This window comes from Scyliorhinus canicula, chromosome 12, assembly GCF_902713615.1.
Source record: "Scyliorhinus canicula chromosome 12, sScyCan1.1, whole genome shotgun sequence".
In the NCBI taxonomy this organism is placed as follows: Eukaryota; Metazoa; Chordata; class Chondrichthyes; order Carcharhiniformes; family Scyliorhinidae; genus Scyliorhinus; species Scyliorhinus canicula.
Window position 1 is genome coordinate 119,343,335 of NC_052157.1, and position 21,859 is coordinate 119,365,193.

General features: G+C 48.3%; 1 long non-coding RNA gene across 1 annotated transcript; it reads right to left on the reverse strand.

The window, feature by feature from the left end:
• Positions 1-326: 326 nt before the first annotated feature.
• On the reverse strand, positions 327-18,537 carry LOC119974952. The gene is made up of 3 exons (XR_005462619.1): positions 18,482-18,537; positions 15,312-15,404; positions 327-1,789 (listed from the first exon to the last, which is right to left on the reverse strand). It is a non-coding gene; the product is annotated as an uncharacterized LOC119974952 (long non-coding RNA).
• Positions 18,538-21,859: the final 3,322 nt, after the last annotated feature.

Consider the following 21,859-nt stretch of genomic DNA (forward strand, 5'->3'; position numbering starts at 1 on the left):
AAGCCATTTTGTTTACTAATATTTAACTATTTACAGATCCCAGTTACTGACATTCATGGTTCTCTCTCCATGCAGGCTGTTTCCGGAGTATTCTCTCTGAGTCTATTACCATGTGACTCTTTACACTATACTATGGGCGGTGCCATTCTCCAGTCCCATGTTAACCCTTACTCTACCTTTTTGTTATAATGGAATGCAGCCACATAATATAACAAAATACAATATTCCCCCCAATTTGAATTTTGCTCACATAACAGATAGCTTTACTTAAAATAATAGGGAAGTCAAAGATATTGCAAAGACATTCAGCCACTGAAGATCACCTCTCACAGCTTGACATTCACCTTTATTTAGGATCCTTCCCAACAGAGTATTCCAGACATGTATTGCTCTTTTACAAATAAATGTATTTAGATACAAAAACAAAATACTGGAAATCTGAACTCAAAACAGAATATGCAGGTACCTTCCAATCATCCTCCACATGATGTAATATTGAAGTTGATAGTGATAGATCTGCTATTAGTTGTAAGTTTTGAAGTTGTGGTTGGTCTCTTTTCAGAGATTTGTATAATTTGTTCTGTTATTCTGTCAATTTGTTGCTCAGTGTATTCTTTATTTCATCACGTTGTGAAGGGGAATGGGCTTTCTCTGAATCTGATCCTGAAGTACTGTTCTTTTAACTGTTTATTCATGTTCAACTCTTTTCTTCTCGCTCTGCATATCAGTGTATAGTTTTGTCATTGCTGATAGCTCTAACACAGCTTTTGCTGAAGGAGCATTCAACGTCTTTTCCAACTTCTGGTGTTTTTCCAGGGGCACGTATAAGTTCTGGAAAGAGTCTTTCAAGCAATGACTTCTGTGGGTGTCTTTCTTGACTGCTAGTGTGCCTGGCTGTACCTCAGGTCATAGAATTTACAGTGCAGAAGGAGGCCATTTGGCCCATCGAGTCTGCACCGGCTCCTGGAAAGAGTAGCCTACCCAAGGTTAACACCTCCACCCTATCCCTATAACCCAGTAACCACACCCAAGACTAAGGGCAATTTTGGACACTAAGGGCAATTTATCATGTCCAATCCACCTAAGGTGGAGTTCTTCCAACTCAATTTGGAGATGAACATCCTCTGATTGTATTTTTGCTTTTTCTTGATCAACCTGCTGCTGGTATTTTTCCTTGCCATTCACTACCAGATGCTGCTACAGTTCTGGAAATGTGTCCACATCTTAGAAAAGGAAATCATTTGGGACTTCAGCCTCAGGCTTCCTGTAAATATATATTACATGGACTTCCGGAAGGTTCTGTGCCTCTTTGGCTAGTTTGGTTGTTTTCTTTTGTCTTTTCATTCTATTGCTGGAGGTTTTCAATGTATTTTTTGAAGCTCTACTTGCTTCTCCACTTGCAGATTAGAATACTCATCAAAAGCAGCTAATATTTCATCGAAGCTGGTGGAGGACTCATCGCTGCACTGCATTAGGATTGCATCATCAGGAAGTTCACCAAGTGAGGTTGTGGTTATACACCCAGCCTGAAAGATTGTAAGATCTTTTACAGTATTGCAATCATGTCCTTTGGATGATAACATATGCTGCTCATACTTTTTCAACCTCTGACGTTGTTCTGGTGATGTTCTCCTCTTTGTACCTTAAGGTATGAGGATCTCCCACTGATCACTTATTGCCTGGAACAGGATTCTCATGAATCATCATCAAACCGGGTGGTTGTTCTTAGTCTGGGCCTCTCAATAACTGATTCCTCCTTTTTCTCTGCTATATAGTGGACTGATGGCCTCTGTAGGGAGACAAAAAGAGTTAAAGGTTAGAATTTGAGACTTTCCCAAACACTTGTTATTCATAAAGGAAATGGAACAGATGTGTTTAACTGTTCTTTTCTCCCTGGCAAATTGTTGAATAATACATTGCTGGCACAATAGTCACAAAAATGTAAAGACAAAAATTGGTAAAGTGTCAGGTCTGGTGAGAAAAACAGTGCATTGGCGTGATTTCTCACTGAGTTTTGAGTCTCTTGGACAACATTTTTTTCCCACTAATTTGCTCGCTTCGGGGAAGCTTAATCACCGGGAGCTCCATGTAAATGTTTCCCCAGCATTTGCTACAAATCCATTGCAGTGAGATAGTAGCCAGGAAACCTTCTCCAAGATTCTTGGAGGATTCTTGGATGGCATTAAAAGAAGCGTGAAGTCCTGTGTCCACACTTCAGGAAGGGAGGCTACTGCAGCATTAGTGAGTGCCAGTTCACTCGAGAAGAGGACGAGGCAGCAGAGCCAGAAGAATTACCTTCTTCACCTGGCCAGGGTAGGTATGCCACCTCCAATCTCTCACTGCACCCCTCACCCATCCCTCGCACCTCTCAGGTGATCTCTCACCAGCCACCTTGAGGGTTGACCACTTGTCACAAGGTCCGCTTTCCACCATCGCCCCCCAAATCCCCACGATGCCCCGTCCAGTCTCAACTGAGCTCCTCACCTTCCTGCCCTTATTCAAGTTCCACGCATGCCACTCCTCAACCATCTGAACTGGTAGGACCCTCGCCTTCACTCTCCCCATCTGTGCCTCCGTAGGACAAAATCGAGTGCAACCGGGGAGAGAGGCACAGTCACCTGGAGTCACCCTTCCCCCATATGAGGAAAGAACCCATGAGCTGGCTGGGGAGGAGAATGGCCACACCTGTGGAAATAGCGATGTGGGGGCAGTGAGCAAACGTGGGAAACCTTAGTACACAGAGTCATTCCTCAAACCTCAGGTGAGTAAACATCTTGCATCATATATTCCTCGCGATGTACTAATGCCATCTCCCTTCCTTTGAAGGGCAATCAGATGAGCAGCCCGGACCATCCTCACGCCCTCTGAAAACCACTGATCTGAGAAACTCAGAGGGTGATTTCTCAGACAACACCTTAGACGAGGCTTCACATTCGTCACCCGCACCAGCCACCAGCACTGATACTCACACCTCAGTGAGATCAACTAGTACGGAGGCTTCTGGGTCGTTCACTGGTGAGCAGCTCACAGCTGATGATCCACAGTATGCAGAGGCAGGGACATCCCAGGGATCTGGCACTCGGAGGGATGCTGGAGCCCAGGACTCTGCTTAATCCCTGGACAAAGACATGGCCCTTGGTCCGGTCGTCCCAGAGCTTATGGAACTGCAGAGGATGAGTCATGAGAATCAAGAAGGGTTAACAGCAGGGAAGCATGGTGGCGCAGAAGTTAGCATTGCTGCCTCACGGCGCCGAGGCCCCAGGTTCGGTCCCGGCTCTGGGTCACTGTCCACATTGAGTTTGCACATTCTCCCCGTCTTTCAGGGGGGTTTCGCCCCCACAACCCGAAGATGTGCAGGTTAGGTGGATTGGTCACGCTAAATTGCCCCTCAATTGAAAAAAATGAATTGGGTACTCTGAATATGTTTTTTAAAAAAGAAGGGATGACAGCATCCCTCCTCCGACTGCAAGGCAGACTGGAGGAGTCCATTCACCTTCTGTCTGAGGAGATGGTGCCATCACTCCAACCCACCAAGTCCAACACTGCGAGGGCAGCATCTGCAGTGGAGACCTTGCTGCAGGAGGTGCAATCCATGACCACAGTTTTAGCTAACTCGGTGTGAATTGCAGGATTTGGTGGTGATGGGGCTGAGATTTATACCAGGTTGTTGCAGGAGGCTAATGTCTATGATGCCATAGGAGCGATCCCTGTCCACGTCAGGGAGTTCTGGTTCACTAATATCCTTTATGGAAGTAACTCTGCCCTCCATACCTGGTCTGGCCCACATGTGACTCCAGATCCACAGCAGTGGATGACTCTTAAATGTCCTCTGGAACTACACAGTTACTACTCAGTAGTATCAAACCGTTAAAAACAAGCAAATAAGGAAAGAAAGAAAGTTGGCGTACCATCGACATAGGCAGTGAAAAGGACAATGACAAACTCAGCCATTTAAACCCCGCAAAGTCCTCTTCAATAACGTCTGGGAGTTTGTTGAGAGCTGTCTCACAGACTAGTCAAGCAACAACCCAACAACATCACCATTCCTGGTGGTGGCCAAGACATTTGGGATGGGGTTGCCCTGGAGTTCTCAATATTGACCACAAACCCATGAAGTTTCTTGGCAATTGGTCATGAATGAATGGACAAGGAAACTGCCTGCCGATTAACATGGGCCACCCCTCATAGTTGATGAATCACTACTCCCCCATGTTAAACATGACTTGGAGGAGACACTGAGGGTCTCAAAGGTTCAGAATGTACTCTGGGTGGGGGGAAATTTAATGATCATCACCAAGAGTGGCTTGAGAGCACAATTACCCACCAAACTGGCCAAGGCCTCAGGAAATAGATGCTAGACCTGGTCTGCAGGACCTGGTGAGCGAACCAACAAGAGGGAAAAACGTATCTGACATTAGCCTCACCAACTTTCTTGTCGCAGACGCCCATGACAGTTTCGGTATGAGTGACCACTTGTCCTTGTGACTTTACATCTTCACATTGAGAATATCCTCCATCATGCTGTGTGGCACTACCAACATGCTAAATGGGATAGACTTTGAACAGATCTAGCAACTCAAGACCAGGAATCCATGAGGTACTGTGGGTCATCAGCAGCAGCAGAATTGTTCTCAGCCACAATCTGTAACCTCATAGCCTGGCATATGAAATGAAATGAAAATCGCTTATTGTCACAAGCAGGCTTCAATGAAGTTACTGTGAAAAGCCCCTAGTCACCACATTCCGGCACCTGTTCGGGGAGGCTGTTACGGGAATCGAACCGTGCTGCTGGCCTGCTTGGTTTGCTTCCAAAGCCAGCGATTTAGCTCTGTGCTAAACAGCATATCCCTCACAGTACCATTACCACCAAGCCAAGAGATCAACCCTGGTTCAGTGACGAGTGCAGGAGAGCATGCCAGGCAGACCGAGAAATGAGGTGTGAACCTCGTGATGTTACAAAACAGGACAACTTGCACTCCAAACAGCATACGCAGCAAGTAATAGACAGAGCTATGCAATTCCATAACAAATGGATTCGCACAACAAACAATAGTTTATTCACTGGCTGAGCAGCTACTCCCTGCTGGTGTTCTGCACATGCTCCCGGGGATAATTCCCGTTCTCCCGATACCTGACTCTTTTTGTAGCTGAATAATCACAAGACCACTCAAGTCTATACAGAGCACTGCAGCCCTGACCTGTTTTATGTTCATGCAAACTATCTCTAATGTGCCACCCGAACAGGCTCCCATCCCATAATCTGCAATGTGAATGCCTCCCTTTCCAGTAATACATATGCTAGCCCTTATTTCATGCAGCCTTGTCGGGATTCAACTCCACCCCCCTCCGTCTCCGCAGCCTTCTGTCTGCCTTTCATGGTTTGTCCTCTTCATCCACCTCCTTGCCTCTCTGCTTGCCATCGTGAGCCCTCGCACTTCTTCACCCCCTCCTCCCACAGTTTTCCTCCCACATTGCCCCATAGTGCTTGCTTTCCCCCACCCTTTGCCCAGTTCTCCTAACGCATTTCCCACCATGTTCCCACCTTGTACCCCACCACGGTCAAACTTCAGACCTTTGTGGTGTTGGCTGCATCAGTCCTGAAGCCCAGTGCTGTCCAGATAAACACTGTTGTGAGGCACGGGGGGGGGGGGGGGGGCAAGACAACCCCTTTACTCTGAGACGGCGACACAGGCGGGTCCATGGGTTCAGCAGCAAGTTTCTGCCCATGAAGGACCAACCGGCATGGAGATGGAGGGCAGGAGCCTGTCTGCCCTGCCAGAAGGGTGGAAAATGTATATCAAGAGCAGTGCAGCACTGTGGCAGAAAGATTTTGTTGCACTCATGCACTCATGTTTGTTGCACTACATCAGACTTAAGTTTATTGACTCCAGCTCCGCTTTCAACACCATAATCCCAGCCAAGCTCCAAAACCTAGGACTTGGCTCCCCACTCTGCAATTGGATCCTCTATTTTCTGACTGTGGTAGTATGACTAGGGGTATTACGGTACTTGGGAGTGTGAGCTGCCACTGGTACAGAGGATGCGCTGCCCATTGGCCCAGTTATCATGTGCCTCTCGGCCGATTGGCTGAGAGGACGGTAGCTCCGCCTACGAGGCGGGGTATAAGAACCCGTGTTCCCGGCAGCCAGCCATTCTTCTGTATGTCTGCTGCCGGGTCCACTTCTTGCTAATTAAAGCCTTTCGTTCGAACTTCATCTACGTTTCGTGTCCATTGATTGTGCATCAATTTAATTAGCAAGATTTTAAAGGATGGAGCTTTGCATCAAGCCGGAGTGTCTTCGACTCAGCCCCCATGCAGCAAATGCAACAGCAGCATTTAAACACTGGCTGGTGTGCTTCAATAGCTACTTGAGTACAGCCGAAAACATCCCGACGAGGGAACAGAAATTGCTCATCCTCCACTCGTGCGTCGGCACCGCCATGTACACGCTCATAGAGGGCACGACAGACTACGACACGGCTACGGACTTATTTAAAGGACATTTTCTACGGCCTGTGAACCACGTCTATGCTCGGCACTTACTGGCCAAGAGGCAGCAGATACTTGGTGAGCGTCTGGACGAATTTTACCGTGCCCTTCTCGTGCTGGGGAAGAACTGTGGCTGCCCACAGGTGTCTCCTGCTGAGCATACCGAACCTCTGATCAGAGACGCCTTCGTTGCATGTATGCAGTCCTCGCAGATCCTCCAAACACTGTTAGAGAGGGAGAATTTAAGCCTCACGGAGGCACGGGCCCTCGCCTCCTCCCTAGACATTGCAAATCGGAACGCTTGCGTGTACACCCCCGAGCGCGCGGCGGCCCCCTGGGAGACGTGGAACGCGACCTCCCTCACCTCCATGGACTCGGACCCCCCCAGGCCTGCGCCGCAGGGTGCCCCAAAAAACCCACGGGGCCCCGCTGCTATTTCTGCAGCCAGGTAAAGCACCCCCGCCAGCGCTACCCGGCCCGCACCGCAACCTGCAAGGGCTGCGGCAAGAAGGGTCACTTTGTGGCCGTTTGCCAATCTAAAGCGGTCGCTGCGGTCCCGAGCAGCGACCATGGGTCCTCCCCTCCGCTCTCCTCAGGGGCCCCGTGCGGCCCGCGGACCTCGCTGCCCCATCCCCCACCGCCACGTGCGATCCCCGGGTGCCGCCATTTTGGACTCCCAAAGCCACGTGCAATCCATCGGTGCCGCCATTTTGTGCACCTCCCACCATGTGCGGCTGACGGGTGCCGCCATCTTGGATCGGCACCGAGGAGCACGCAGGTGACTACTGCCTGCCTGATGAAGACTCTGAGTTTCTGCCACGACTCGCCACGAAGATCCTCCTCAACGGCCACAAGACAAGCTGCCTGCTGGACTCCGGGAGCACAGAGAGTTTTGTCCACCCCGCCACGGTAAGACGCTACGCTCATTCTGTTTACCCGGTGAAACAAAAAATCGCTCTGGCCTCCGGTTCTCACTCGGTTCAGATCATGGTGTGCTGCATAGCGGACCTCAGGGTCCAGGGGAGGGAGTTTAAAAACTACAAGCTATTCGTCCTCCCTCACCTCTGCGCGGCAGCACTCCTGGGGTTAGATTTCCAGTGCAACCTCCAGAGCTTAACATTCAAATTCGGCAGCCCTATGCCCCCCCTTACTGTCTGTAGCCATGCGTCCCTCAAGGTCGATCCCCCATCCTTGTTTGCAAACCTCACCCCGGATTGCAAACCCGTCGCCACCAAGAGCAAACGGTACAGTGCCCAGGACCGGACCTTCATCAGGTCTGAAGTCCAACGGCTTCTGAAGGAAGGGGTCATCGAGGCTAGCAACAGCCCCTGGTGAGCACAATTGCTGGTGGTAGAGACCGGGGAGAAAAATAGGATAGTCATAGACTACAGTCAGACCATCAACAGGTTTATGCAGCTGGACACGTACCCTCTCCAACGTATCTCCGACCTGGTCAACAGGATCGCGCAGTACTAGGTTTTCTCCACGGTGGACCTCAGGTCCGCCTACCATCAGCTCCCCATCCGCGCAAGTGACTGAAAGTACACTGCATTCGAAGCGGATGGGCGACTCTACCACTTTTTAAGGGTTCCCTTCGATGTCACAAACGGGGTCTCGGTCTTCCAACGAGAGATGGATCGAATGGTCGACCAATATGGTTTACGGGAAATCTATGTATCTCGATAACGTCACCATCTGCGGCCACGATCAGCAGGACCACGACACCAACCTCCGAAAATTCCTCCGAACTGCAAAACTCCTGAATCTGACCTATAACACAGACAAATACGTGTTTAGCACCGACCGTCTAGCCATCCTCGGCTATGTAGTGCGTAACGGAGTAATAGGCCCCGACCCGGAATGCATGCGCCCCCTGATGGAGCTCCCCCTCCCCCACTCCCTCAAAGCCCTCAAGCGCTGTTTGGGCTTCTTTTCATATTACGCCCAGTGGGTCCCCAATTACGCCGACAAAGCCCGCCCACTCATCCAATCAGCCACATTCCCCTTGTCGATGGAGGCCCGCCAGGCCTTTAGCCGCATCAAAGCGGATATCGCAAAGGCCACGATGCGAGCTATCGACGAGTTCCTCCCCTTCCAAGTCGAGAGCGACGTGTCCGATGTAGCTCTTGCAGCCACCCTCAACCAAGTGGGCAGACCCGTGGCCTTCTTCTTCCGTACCCTCCATGCTTCTGAAATCCGCCACTCCTCGGTCAAGAAGGAAGCACAGGCCTTAGTAGAAGCTGTGCGACATTGGAGGCACTATCTGGCCGGCAGGAGATTCATCCTCCTCACAGACCAACGGTCAGTGGCCTTCATGTTCGACAATGCACAGAGGGGCAAGATAAAGAACGACAAGATCTTGCGGTGGAGGATCGAACTGTTCACCTACAACTACGACATCTTGTATCGTCCTGGGAAGCTAAACGAGCCTCCCGATGCCCTGTCCCGTGGCACCTGTGCCAACGCACAGGTGGACCGCCTTCGAACCCTCTACGGGGACCTCTGCCACCCGGGGGTCACCCTCTTCTTCCACTTTATAAAGACCCCCAACCTGCCCTAGTCCATCGAGGAGGTCAGGACAGTAACTAGGGAATGCCACATCTGCGCGGAGTGCAAACCGCACTTCTACCTCCCCGAACAAGCGCATCTGATAAAGGCTTCCCGCCCCTTTAAACGTCTCAGCATGGACTTCAAAGGTCCCCTCCCCTCCTACAACCGCAACACGTACTTCCTCAACGTGATTGACGAGTACTCCCGCTTCCCGTTCGCCATACCCTGCCCCGACATGACCACAACCACCATCATTAAAGCCCTTCACACCATTTTCTCCCAGTTCGGATTCCCCGCTTACATTCATAGCGATAGGGAGTCCTCCTTTATGAGTGACAAGCTACACAATTCCTGCTCAGCAGGGGCATCGCCTCCAGCAGGGCGACCAGTTACAACCCCAGGGGTAACGGACAGGTCGAGATGGTGAACGGTAGGGTCTGGAAGACCGTCCTACTGGCCCTTCGGTCCAGAAATCTCCCAGTCTCCCACTGGCAAGAGGTCCTCCCAGACGCCCTCCATTCTGTCCGGTCACTTCTCTGTACATCCACTAACCAAACGCCTCACGAACGCCTTCTTGTTTTTCCCAGCGTATGTGGAGTATCCCGACGGCCGACAGGACACGGTCTCCCTATGGGACCTGGCACCCACCGGATCTCGCCCCCCCCCCCCCCCCCAGGCACCAACCCCCTCACACCCCCAACCCCAACCACCCCCGGCAGGCGCCCCCCCCCCCTCCCCCCCAGCCCCACCGACACCTTCACACGCACGGCCTAGTGGACAACCCTCCCCCGGCCTGGCCCCCGCTTGCTCTGACTAGGGGTACGGACGCAACCGTAAGAAAAGGATCATCGCTCCCGGAGTCATGGACGACCACCACTCCAACGTCGCCGGCACCGCTCCGCAGGTCGCACAGGACATCCAAGGCACCCGATCGGCTGATAGAATCCATGTGAACTGTTGATGGACTCTTGTTTTTGCTTGTTCTCTATTTTCTTTTCCGCATTCCCCAAACTGGGCAGCACGGTAGCATAGTGGTTAGCATCAATGCTTCACAGCTCCAGGGTCCCAGGTTCGATTCCCGGCTGGGTCACTGTCTGTGCGGAGTCTGCACGTCCTCCCCGTGTGTGCGTGGGTTTCCTCCGGGTGCTCCGGTTTCCTCCCACAGTCCAAAGATGTGCGGGTTAGGTGGATTGGCCATGCTAAATTGCCCGTAGTGTCCTAAAAAAAAGTAAAGTTAAGGGGGAGTTGTTGGGTTACGGGTATAGGGTGGATACGTGAGTTTGAGTAGGGTGATCATTGCTCGGCACAACATCGAGGGCCGAAGGGCCTGTTCTGTGCTGTACTGTTCTAAAATTCTAAAACTGTACATAGTTACTGTGTTCTGTATTTAGTAAATAGTTGCGGGCCAGTGGGCAGCCATCAATGAAATGGTACAATCTAACATCTCTAGTCATTCACCCCCCTTCATGTCCGCATTCCCCGTACACACCCCCCCCCCCCCCCCCCCCTTTCGTTCGGACTTCATCTACGTTTCGTGTCCATTGATTGTGCATCACTGACCAACAGACCACAATCAGTAAGAATGAACAACAACACCTCCTCCACAATAGTCCTCAATACCGGGGCCCCGCAAGGCTGCGTACTTAGCCCCCTACTCTACTCCCTGTACACACACGACTGCATGGCAAAATTTGGTTCCAACTCCATCTACAAATTTGCTGATGAAATGGCCATAGTGGGCCAGATCTCGAATAATGATGAGTCAGAATACAGGAGGGAAATAGAGAACCTAGTGGAGTGGTGTAACGACAACAATCTCTCCCTCAATGCCAGCAAAACTAAAGAGTTGGTCATTGACTTCAGGAAGCAAAGTACTGTACAAACCCCTGTCAGTATCAACGGGGCCGAGGTGGAGATGGTTAGCAGTTTCAAATTCCTAGAGGTGCACATCTCCAAAAATCTGTCCTGGTCAACCCACGTCGATGCTACCACCAAGAAAGCACAACAGCGCTGCAAGAAACTTCAGAGAGTCGTGAACACCACCCTGTCCATCACACGAACCTGCCTCCCATCCTTTGACTCCAATTACACCTCCCGCTGCCTGGCAAAGCGGGCACCATAATCAAAGACCCCTCCCACCCGGCTTCCTCACTCTTACAACTTCTTCCATTGGGCAGGAGATACAGAAGTCTTAGAGCACGCACAAACAGACTCAAAAACAGCTTCTTCCCCTGTAATGAACTCCAATTGGCTTTATTGGTTGGCCAATTGGAGTATGAGCTCCCTCAATGATAGCTCATTGAGGGACCCATATAATCACTTGTGTAGGCTTTGTGAGCAGTCTTAAGTTGACTGGACTGCTACCAGCACTGTTTGTAGCTGCTCCTGTAATATCGTTATTGTTAATAAATATTGGTGTGGTGACTGAACTCCTGCCTCCCGTGGATTACTACAGTGGCGACGAGGATGGGATTATGATCCAAGAAAGGTGGTCACTTGTGATGCATCCCCCTCTGGGGTAGGAGCCGTCTTAGCCCATAGAGGAAGGAATGGGGAAGAACGGCCAATAGCCTATGCTTCGAGGACCTTGGCGATGGCTGAGAGGATGTACGCCCAAATTGAGAAGGAAGGACTGGCGGTGATATTCGCAGTAAAAAAATTTCACCAGTATCTGTACGGGCGGAAATTCACCATAGTGACGGACCATAAGCCGTTATTAGGGTTATTAAAAGAAGACAAGTCAATACCCCCGATTGCATCAGCTAGAATCCAACGCTGGGCGTTGCTACTGGCGGCATATAGATACGTTCTGGAGCAGAGACCGGGAACGCGAGTAGCACATGCAGATGCTTTGAGCAGACTTCCCCTCCCGGACACTCCGCCGAAAATAACAAAAGTAGAGGAGACAGTAATGACTCTAAATTTTTTGGACACCCTACCAGTAGACGCACAACATATTCGGTTGTGGACGCGAAAAGACCCAGTTTTAGCCAAGATGAAGCATTTACTGCTAACAGGGGAACTGGAAAGACCAGTGGAGCCCCAGATGCACCCATACTGGAGCAGAAGGGACCAAATAACCGTAGAAGACGGTATCCTACTATGGGGAGCCCAGGTAATCGTCCCAGCTCAGGGCCGTCAGGCAAACTTAACTGAATTACATCACGGACACCCAGGGGTGTCTAAAATGAAGATGCTAGCTCGAAGCTACGTATGGTGGCCAGGTTTGGACACAGACATAGCAGCCTTGGTACGTCGGTGCCAGGAGTGCCAACAGGGGCAAAGAGTGCCACCAGCGGCGCCATTGCAACCGTGGGAATGGCCAGGCAGACCGTGGACCCGCCTGCATATTGACCACGCCGACCCTTTCATGGGCTCAATGTTTTTGGTGATAGTGGACGCCCACTCCAAATGGTTGGACGTCCACCGGGTAAAAACGGCAAGCACAGCATCGACAATTGAAAAGCTCAGGGCCTCGTTTGCAACACATGGACTTCCGGAGGTATTGGTGTCGGACAACGGAACGGCATTCACAAGTGGGGAATTTGGAAAATTCCTGAAGGAAAACGGAGTCCGTCACATCAAAACGGCCCCTTACCATCCAGCGACCAACGGCCTGGCAGAGAGAGCAGTCCAGACACTTAAAGCGGGACTCAAGAAGCAGCCGGCAGCGTCAATGGACACAAAGCTCTCCCGCTGGCTGTTTGATTACAGGACCACACCGCATTCCACAATGGGCATACCGCCAGCTCAACTCTTAATGGGAAGGCGGCTGCGAACGAGGCTGAGTCTCCTTTTCCCAAATTTAACAGGGAAAGTGGAGAAACAACAGGAGGCCCAACGCAGGGGACATGATAATAGTCGGCAGCAGAGACATTTCCAGGTGGGGGCACCGGTTTGGGTCAAGAATTATGGGAATGGACCAACGTGGGCCAAAGGCACGGTAGAGTCCCAAACAGGGCCCATATCCTATGAGGTTTCAATAGGAGGTAAGGTGCTGAAGAAACACCTAGACCAAATAAGGGCAGCGGAACCACACCTGGAGGCAGGCGAAGCAGGATCGCCTCAAGCTGGGATAGCCCAGACAGAAAGGATACCTACACCCCAGCCCCGAGCAATTTCTCCAGACCCAGTCATCAGAGTCGGAGATGGACACACTCGACGAGGCCGCCACGACACCTCTCCCTGAGGAGGAGGAAGAACAACTTCCAAGGAGGTCGTCAAGGAAAAGACGGGCACCTATAAGGTACACCCCGCCCACTTCGGAGAACGACCCGGCGGACGACACAGAGGTGACAGACCCAGACATGAGGAGCAGGAAGAAGCTCAGAGGAATGCCAGCTGGCAAGAATTCCTTGGACCTTGGGGGGGGGGGGGGGGGGGAGGGGTGTAATGAACTCCAATTGGCTTTATTGGTTGGCCAATTGGAGTATGAGCTCCCTCAATGATAGCTCATTGAGGGGCCCATATAATCACCTGTGTAGGCTTTGTGAGCAGTCTTAAGTTGACTGGACTGCTAGCAGCACTGTTTGTAGCTGCTCCTGTAATATCGTTATTGTTAATAAATATTGGTGTGGTGATGGAACTTCTGCCTCCCGTGGATTACTACATCCCCACTATCACCAGACTCCTAAATGACCCTCTTATGGACTGGCCTCATTAACACTACACCCTGTATGCTTCATCCGATGCCGGTGCTTATGTAGTTACATTGTATATCTTGTGTTGCCCTATTATGTATTTTCTTTTATTCCCTTTTCTTCCCATGTACTTAATGATCTGTTGAGCTGCTCGCAGAAAAATACTTTTCACTGTACCTCGGTACACGTGACAATAAACAAATCCAAATCCAAATCCACTCTCCTTGAAGTCTCCAGCTAACTGAGAATCACCTTGTGCACATCACTCTTTATCATTCGGGTTTCACAATGATCAGATTTCCCATTGTTTTTAAGTTTTTAAGGCCTGACCGAAAACTGGCATCAGCTATTTTAATAAGCATTCATGGCATTGATGCGACTAGCCAGCGTGAAGACTGACAAGCCATTGAGAGAATTGCAATCTGATTTTATACTGGCAGATTTCCAACATTTTGGCTCCCAATAAATTTTCCATTAAAGCAGCCCGGATGCGATGGGGGAATTCTGCCCTTAGTTTCAGATCTTTAATGATTGACTTTAAATTTCATCATATGGGATTCAAACCCGGGTCCCCAGAGCATTACCCTGGGTGTCTGCATTTCTAGTCCAGTGACAAAACCATCACCACCACCTCCCCTTATTCTATTGAGGATTCAATCTGGGCCACAGGTCCCCCTGCTTCCTTTGGAAACTGCCCAGCAGGTCGTGTGAATGTCAAGGTCCTGTAAATAAACATTTTTGCTCCATCCTTCCATATTTATTTTGTATGCTGGGCTTGCCATGTTTCCCCTTTATCCACTCTCTGTACCTCATGCAGAGGTCACATACAGGTCCACATCTTCTATTACCCTTGCATTTTAACTCTCAGAGTCCAGGTATCAGTTGGGTAAATTTAAAAAAAAAAAAATTTAGAGAACCCAATTATTTTTTCCAATTAAGGGGCAATTTAGCGTGGCCAATCCACCTATCCTGCACATCTTTGGGTTGTGGGGGTGAAACCCACGCAGACACGAGGAGAATGTGCAAACTTCTCACGGACAGTGACCCAGAGCCGGGATTCGAACCCGGGTCCTCAGCGCCGTAGGCAGCAATGCTAACCACTGTGCCACCGTGCTGCCCTCAGTTGGGTAAATTTGTATGTCCTTCCGAAGGTGTTAAGGTAATACAAAGCCCTTACTCTCAGCGGTTTCAGGTAAAACTATCATATAGTTATCTGGGTGCAAACAGTTTGACCTTTTCCCCCTCATCGATTTGTTGCAGGTTGCTCATTTGTTCTATGGAAATCCATATATGTGCTTGAATACATTCCTGTCCTGTATGTTAATTGTATATTAACTGTGTTTAATTGTATTCAGATGGTACGCATGAATTGGAAGGTTTTAGTTTTAGTCTGTGTCTATCTCGAGATGTATGCTTGTCGTGTATACATATAAATAAATATAAAAGTATACAAAGATTGGCATCCATTCTAACCTTCACAATTGGCCTTCTGGAATGGTTGCAATCGATGGTTGCCGATAGATGAAGTTTCAAAGCTTAAAAACAAACGTTCAGACAGAAAATTACATGGTCATGTGCAGCCACAGCGAAAAATTATGGAAAGCAAGTGAAAATTGTTTGAATATGATTACCTTCTGATGTTCCCTTGGGGAATGAAGTGGATATGTGGACACAGGTTACATCCCTTCCAAAGAGGAAGCAAGTTGTGGCTTTGTCATTGAAACCTTTTGCGAAAAGTAAAAGCAGAAATAAACTATTTTATGAACTGAATAACCATCAGTTGGATAACGATGGAAGTCTCTGCCCTCATTAGGTGTCATTTACAAGAAAGATGATCTGTTAACTGTCTCTGCACTTTGACAGATTGGGTAAAAGATTGACAAAATTCACTTTGGGGATCCCTGGATTGGAATAAGCATTTAAATCACTAGGTTGTGCTGAAGAATATCATATGTATGGGTTCCTGGTTTTCCGCTCTCAGAGAGGGATCTGTTTGATCCAATGCCTCCTGCCCTGAAATAAATTCCGGGGGAAACAGACATTTCATTCACCTTCATAGAACAAAGTGGCACCTTCTATAGTGACAGAAAGAATAAAGGACTAAATGATTGTCATATTTTGAAATAGTCCTGATATTGAATGCAGACAGCAATACAATGTAAGAGTTAAAGACAGGAAGAATGAGGGGCGCGATTCTCCCAAAACGGGAGAAATCGTAAGGCTGGCGTCAAACCCGCCCGGGTTTGACGCCAGTGCGCCCCTTCCCGACCGGGAACCGATTCTGGTCCCCGGTCGGGGCGAGCAGCCCGACGCCTCAAGCTCCGGCATCACGGGCTTAACGAATTTCGTTAAGCCCGCTTGCTGGAGTTAGCGCCGGCTGACGCGTCATATGACGTCAGCCGCGCATGCGCAGATTGGAAGACTCCAACCCGCGCATGCGCGGATGACGTCATCGCGTATTTGCGCGAAATCCGCGCATGCGCGGGCCGGGATGCCCCTCAGCCGCCCCGCGAATGGATACTGCGGGGCGGCGGAAGGACAAATAGTGCGCGTGCATCGGGCCCGCTGCCCGCGATCGGTGCCCACCGATCGCGGGTCCATGGCACCCTTGGCACGGCCGTGGTACTGCCGTGCCAATCGGTGCCATGGTTATAAAAAGCGAGTTGTTCCCGCCGTTTTTATGAACGACCAGACCAGGTCTGTTTGCCGTTCGTAAAAACAGCGTTGAGGGCTGGGACTTCGGCCCATCGAACAGCTGTGAATCGCTGCCGGCCGTAAAAAAACAGCGGGAGTTGGGCGGGGGGGGGGGAGAATAGCGGGGGGGGAGAATAGCGGGTGGGGAGAATAGCGGGGGGGGGAGAATAGCGGGGGGGAGAATAGCGGGGGGGGGAGAGTAGCGGGGGGGAGAATAGCGGGAGGGGGAGAATAGCGGGGGGGGTGAATAGCGGGGGGGAGAATAGGGGGAGAATAGCGGGGGGGAATAGCGGGGGGGAGAATAGCGGGGGGAATAGCGGGGGGGAGAATAGCGGGGGGGAGAATAGGGGGAGAATAGCGGGGGGGAGAATAGCGGGGGGAGAATAGCGGGGGGGAGAATAGCGGGGGGAGAATAGGGGGGAGAATAGCGGGGGGAGAATAGCGGGGGGGAGAATAGCGGGGGGAGAATAGCGGGGGGGAGAATAGCGGGGGGGGAGAATAGCGGGGGGGGGGGAGAATAGCGGGGGGGGGGGCAGAAAGCGGGGGGGGGGGTGGAGAATTTCGCCCGAGGTTCCAGCCACCTTTTGGAAACCTGACTATTACATTAGAAGACAGAACTGAAAAAGCAATGATAGGTGAATGAATTCCAGGAGTGCCCAAGGAACAATTAATAGATTATTCAGATACGCGAACGGGTAAGGCTAAACACAGCCGATGAAGGCAGGATGTGGGCAGGCACTAAGAAAAGGGAGAGTGTGGGTTGCGGTTTCTAATGGCCCCCCTGATGGGGCAATTGCTGAGGAGCTGCATCAGGGAGCCGCAGACCTGTACAAAATCAATGTCTAGGCAGTACATTCAGACACATACCTCAACCTCCAGGCCCCTTTTTACATTTTATTTTCGTCCGGACAGTTCACCCTACTCTAGATCGAGGTTGAAGCTAAAATATAAAGGCCATCTGGCTAATCAGCCCACCCACCAACATTAAAAGAAGACAGGCCATGGCAAATTGTGTCCAATTGACATTTTAATAGGTTAAACTTAAAAATGGTGCCCCAATCTTCGAAAAAACCAAGTTCTGGTGGGGTGGGCTTGTGAGACCTGACCAAGTAATGTAAAATTCTGGCCCAGATGTTCCTCATCAGAATAAATATTAATTAATGGACAAATATTAATTGAATAAGAGTCAGAGATAAAAACAGTTAATTAACTATTTAACTTTTAGATAATGTTCTCACTCGAATTGTCAAAGATTAAATCCTGCTATAATATGCAGGTGTGGCTGGTTAAGAGTTCACAAGGCTATTAGAAGAAATTAATGAGAGGTATGAAATCTGTAACAAAAAGTATTGGAGGTGTCGTCCCATCCCATTGTAAGCCCTCTATTGGCATGTGGCTTTAGCAAAGATCTAAAAGTAGACAAAGACAGAAATAATTTAATTTATATTTTGTAGTCCTAGCTCTGGATTTAATCTTTCGTCAATAATACAAAGTAAGGACAAAATGATGAGATAATGGAGAAATAGAAAGGGACCATAGTTGGAACACCAGCAAAGTTTCTGACTGATATTTACTGGTATTTCAGCATTTACAAATGAAAAGTTCAGACTTAAAAGATGTGCACTATGTTCACGAGTACTGCAACTATACGTGCTTTTGGCGAAGGTCCATGTGAAAGGAATCATGTTGTGATCAATGAAAGGCTGCACAAAGCTTTATCTGATCAACCAGATTGCAAAGTGACAACTTCCCTGTCACGGGTGGTTCATGCAAGTAATTCACTCCAGACAGTTGGAGGATAGAAGTCCTATCAATTAGTCTAAGGATGAAATTCTGAATTGACTTCTGTGCCGTGCGCTAGTTCTCTTGCTATAGAAAATACGAAAACAGCTCCCGTGTTTCTGAAACTTTGAATGCTTTACATGTAGGCAGATTGGTGTTCATCAAGGCTGAGGTCTTGGAGAAAATTAAGAGCACTGAGGCATTGTATATGATCATCTGAGACAGAATTCAATTCAGGGCATTTGGTGCATTATAACAGAGAGGGTCAAAGAGAATGGAAAGGCCCTGGTACAGTAATAGGTCATGATGGTAAAATGGTACTTACCAAACATGGCAATCAAATTCTTATTGTTCATTCTTCATGATTAATTGGAATTAATTACAAAATCTCCGACTTTGAGCAGCTGGAAGAAGTAAACAAAGCACTAAGTTAGTACCTCAAATTCTGACTTGTTTTGTGGTGATGGTCCTGAAGAATGGAGTACAGTAGATCAAGGGCTGGATAGTCTTAATGTGAGTACTCATGGAACACAGGAGCTATTGTACCCAAAGGTCAATGCCCAGACTGGGTACTTGGCTGTCATATATTCCAGAGTTTAGTAAATGATGGGATGCGATAGTTGTGGGAGGTGCAGGATAATCGACTAAATTAAATGATAGAATCATCTAAATTACGATGTGGAGATGCCGGCGTTGGACTGGGGTGAGCGCAGTAAGAAGTCTTACAACACCAGGTTAAAGTCCAACAGGTTTGTTTCAAACACGAGCTTTCGGAGCGCAGCTCCTTCTTCAGGTGACTGGAGAGGTACCTCTCCAATACCTCTCCAGTCACCTGAAGAAGGAGCTGCGCTCCGAAAGCTCGTGTTTGAAACAAACCTGTTGGACTTTAACCTGGTGTTGTAAGACTTCTTACCATCTAAATTACAGCACATAAGGAGGCCATTCAGCCACTGTGTATGTGCTGGCCAAGTAACCATCCAGTCTAATCCCACTTTCCAACCCTTAGTCTATGGATGTGATAGCTTTCTGTTCCCCTACATTTCTCAGTATCCCTGCATTTAATGTGAATTCCCTTGCCTTCTTTACCCTCCCCAAATGCATTCCCTCACACTTCTCCAGATGGAACTCCATTCGGCACTGTTCTGTCCAGCTGTCTGGCCTACTGATATGTTCATGCAGACAACGTTCTTCTTTTTTATCAACCAATGCTCTTAATCATATTTCCTGCATTCAAATCCAAATCATTGATATATATTGCAAAAAGCAAGGAACTTAGTACTGAGCTCTAGGAAACGCCATTGGAAACAGCCTGACAGTCAAAAAAACACCATCAACTATTACCTTTTTCCTTCTGTCACTGACCCAACTTTGCCAAATAACCTTGCATAGGCTTTTAAATTTGTGATACGTCTGTCATGTGGGACCTTATCAAAACCTTTCCTAAAATGCATTTAGACTACATCAAATGCACTACCCCCAACAAGCCTCCTTTGATACCTCCTCAAAATATTCAATTCAAATATTCAATTAAGTTAGTCAGACACAAACTTCCATCACAAACCCGTGTTGGCTGTCTTTGATTGAATCCAGGTCTTTCTAAATTAAGATACACTCTATCCCTAAGAATTTTCTCCAATAATTTTCCCATCATCAAAGTTAGGCTGACTGACCGATAATTACTCGGCTGCCCTTTTCTCATATTTTAAATAATGTTATCTGTCCTTCAGTACTCGGGCCTGGGGATTGGAAGGGATTGCGAAATTATGGTTAAAGCTTCTGTTATTTCTTCTTTTGTTTCCTTTAACAACCAAGGATACAATTTGGCTTTTCAAACTATAGCAAATATGGAAGATAAGTAAATTACTGGCTGAATCAGAGAAACAGGAAGTTCAGAAGAAATTGGAAAATAAGTGGCTGGACACCAAACAACCAATACTATGGAGCTGATTGGATTGAGCCCTACAAGGCACCACCATAAGGGTAAATTGCAGTGATGAGTTGGGGTTCTGCAATCATAAAAGCTGAGGGAGCAAAGGACAGCCATGTCCAAGATTATTTTTGTGGGTCCTGGTGGAGCCAGGCACAGGCTTCAAACAGTTATGATTTCAAATGCCAATTGGGGTCCATATTTAGATCATACAAACCCAATTTCCACATTCAGAAGGTCCTCCTTCCTGAAAGAGATGGATATTAAATCATATAACTAGACTCCTTTCAAAATGGTGCTGCCTACCTTGTCAGTGACAATCCCAATACCAATTCTGAAAGGTCATTTCCTGTTGATTCCCTTATTTACCATTTATTTTACTATGTCGTTATTTATTTTTGATCCATGGATATTTAATGGACCTTTAAGTCGAGCAGAGGATGTGAGGTACTCAAAATAGTTGGAGGTTTAGATTTTTATCAGGAGAACTCAGACTTTCTGGCACCTGAGAGACCAGAGGGATTCGGTTTGATTGGTTGGCTGGTGGCCAAAGGTGCCCGGGGACAGACAGTGATTGCACCCTGCCAGGTGGGATGGTTTCAGAGGATCCAGGAAACCAAACGTCACTGGCGCTTAGAAGAAACTGTGAGTTGCTCACTTTCTCTCTCTCTCTCCAAAAAAAGGTTTCTTGCTTGCTGTTTCAGAATCTGCCGAGAAGTCTTGAGATCTTAATGAATCTACAGTGAAAACCATTACAGACTGAAAGCAAGAACACCCAACTGACGGCCTAGACTAAAAAGAACCGAATTGGAAGATGTCCATCTGAGACAGAGACTTTCCTTTCATCCTTTGACTCTTCGTATTATTCTTTTTTTTATGCCCTCTTTCCCCTCTGTGTTTGTCTGTCTTGTGTGTGTGTAGAGGGTGGGGCGAATTAAAGTGGGGAGGGGGGTAGCAATTAAATAATAGTGAACCCAGTTGTATTTGCTGCCTGTTTAATTATAGTTAATGTTATCAATTAAAAATAATTGTGTTTAAATTTACAAACCTGATGACTTAGTTATTGGGCAGCCAAAGACTTTGGCTATTTTCTGTGGATTAATTGTTAATTTTAATTTTGATGTGACTCCGGATCAAATGGGACTGGAATTGACTGTGCGATATCCCAGGGTGTCCTGACAATCCCGTTTTGAACCACAAATTATTGCCAGGCAAAGCAAGATATCGACCCTAATGAATGCGCCTGATCACTTTACTGGCAACGGTCGCTGGTATGAATCAGCTACAGCAGACGTTAAACAATTTGTTCATTATTTACAAGCTGCTCAGTTCTGTGATTCTCACAATTTTAAAGCAAACTATTTATTCCACGTATAAGTATGGAATAAACAGGTTTTTCCAGCTTCTTCCAATTTTCCTCCTTCTTCCCTGAAAGAATGTTATAAATTCACTGGGCTGACCTCTAATACCTCAAAGTAGGCACTGCTTCATGAATTGAGTTCCAGAAATTTGTTCACATAGCCTCGATTCTGCAGATTTATGTTGATACTTCAGGTCAGGCAGCACTACTCTGCTTTGGAACTGATATATCAATGCTTGTGCTGCTCAGGCAGGAATTTTACTGGAGTCCTAATCCTCTTTTCGTGGACCTGTGGTGAACAATACTTAATCTTACAAGGTGGAAACCGCAACTGTATATAGATTGCAGGAGGACATGCCAGGGGAAGCACCAGCGTTACAAAAACTTTTAAAAAAATAAATTTAGTGTACCAATTA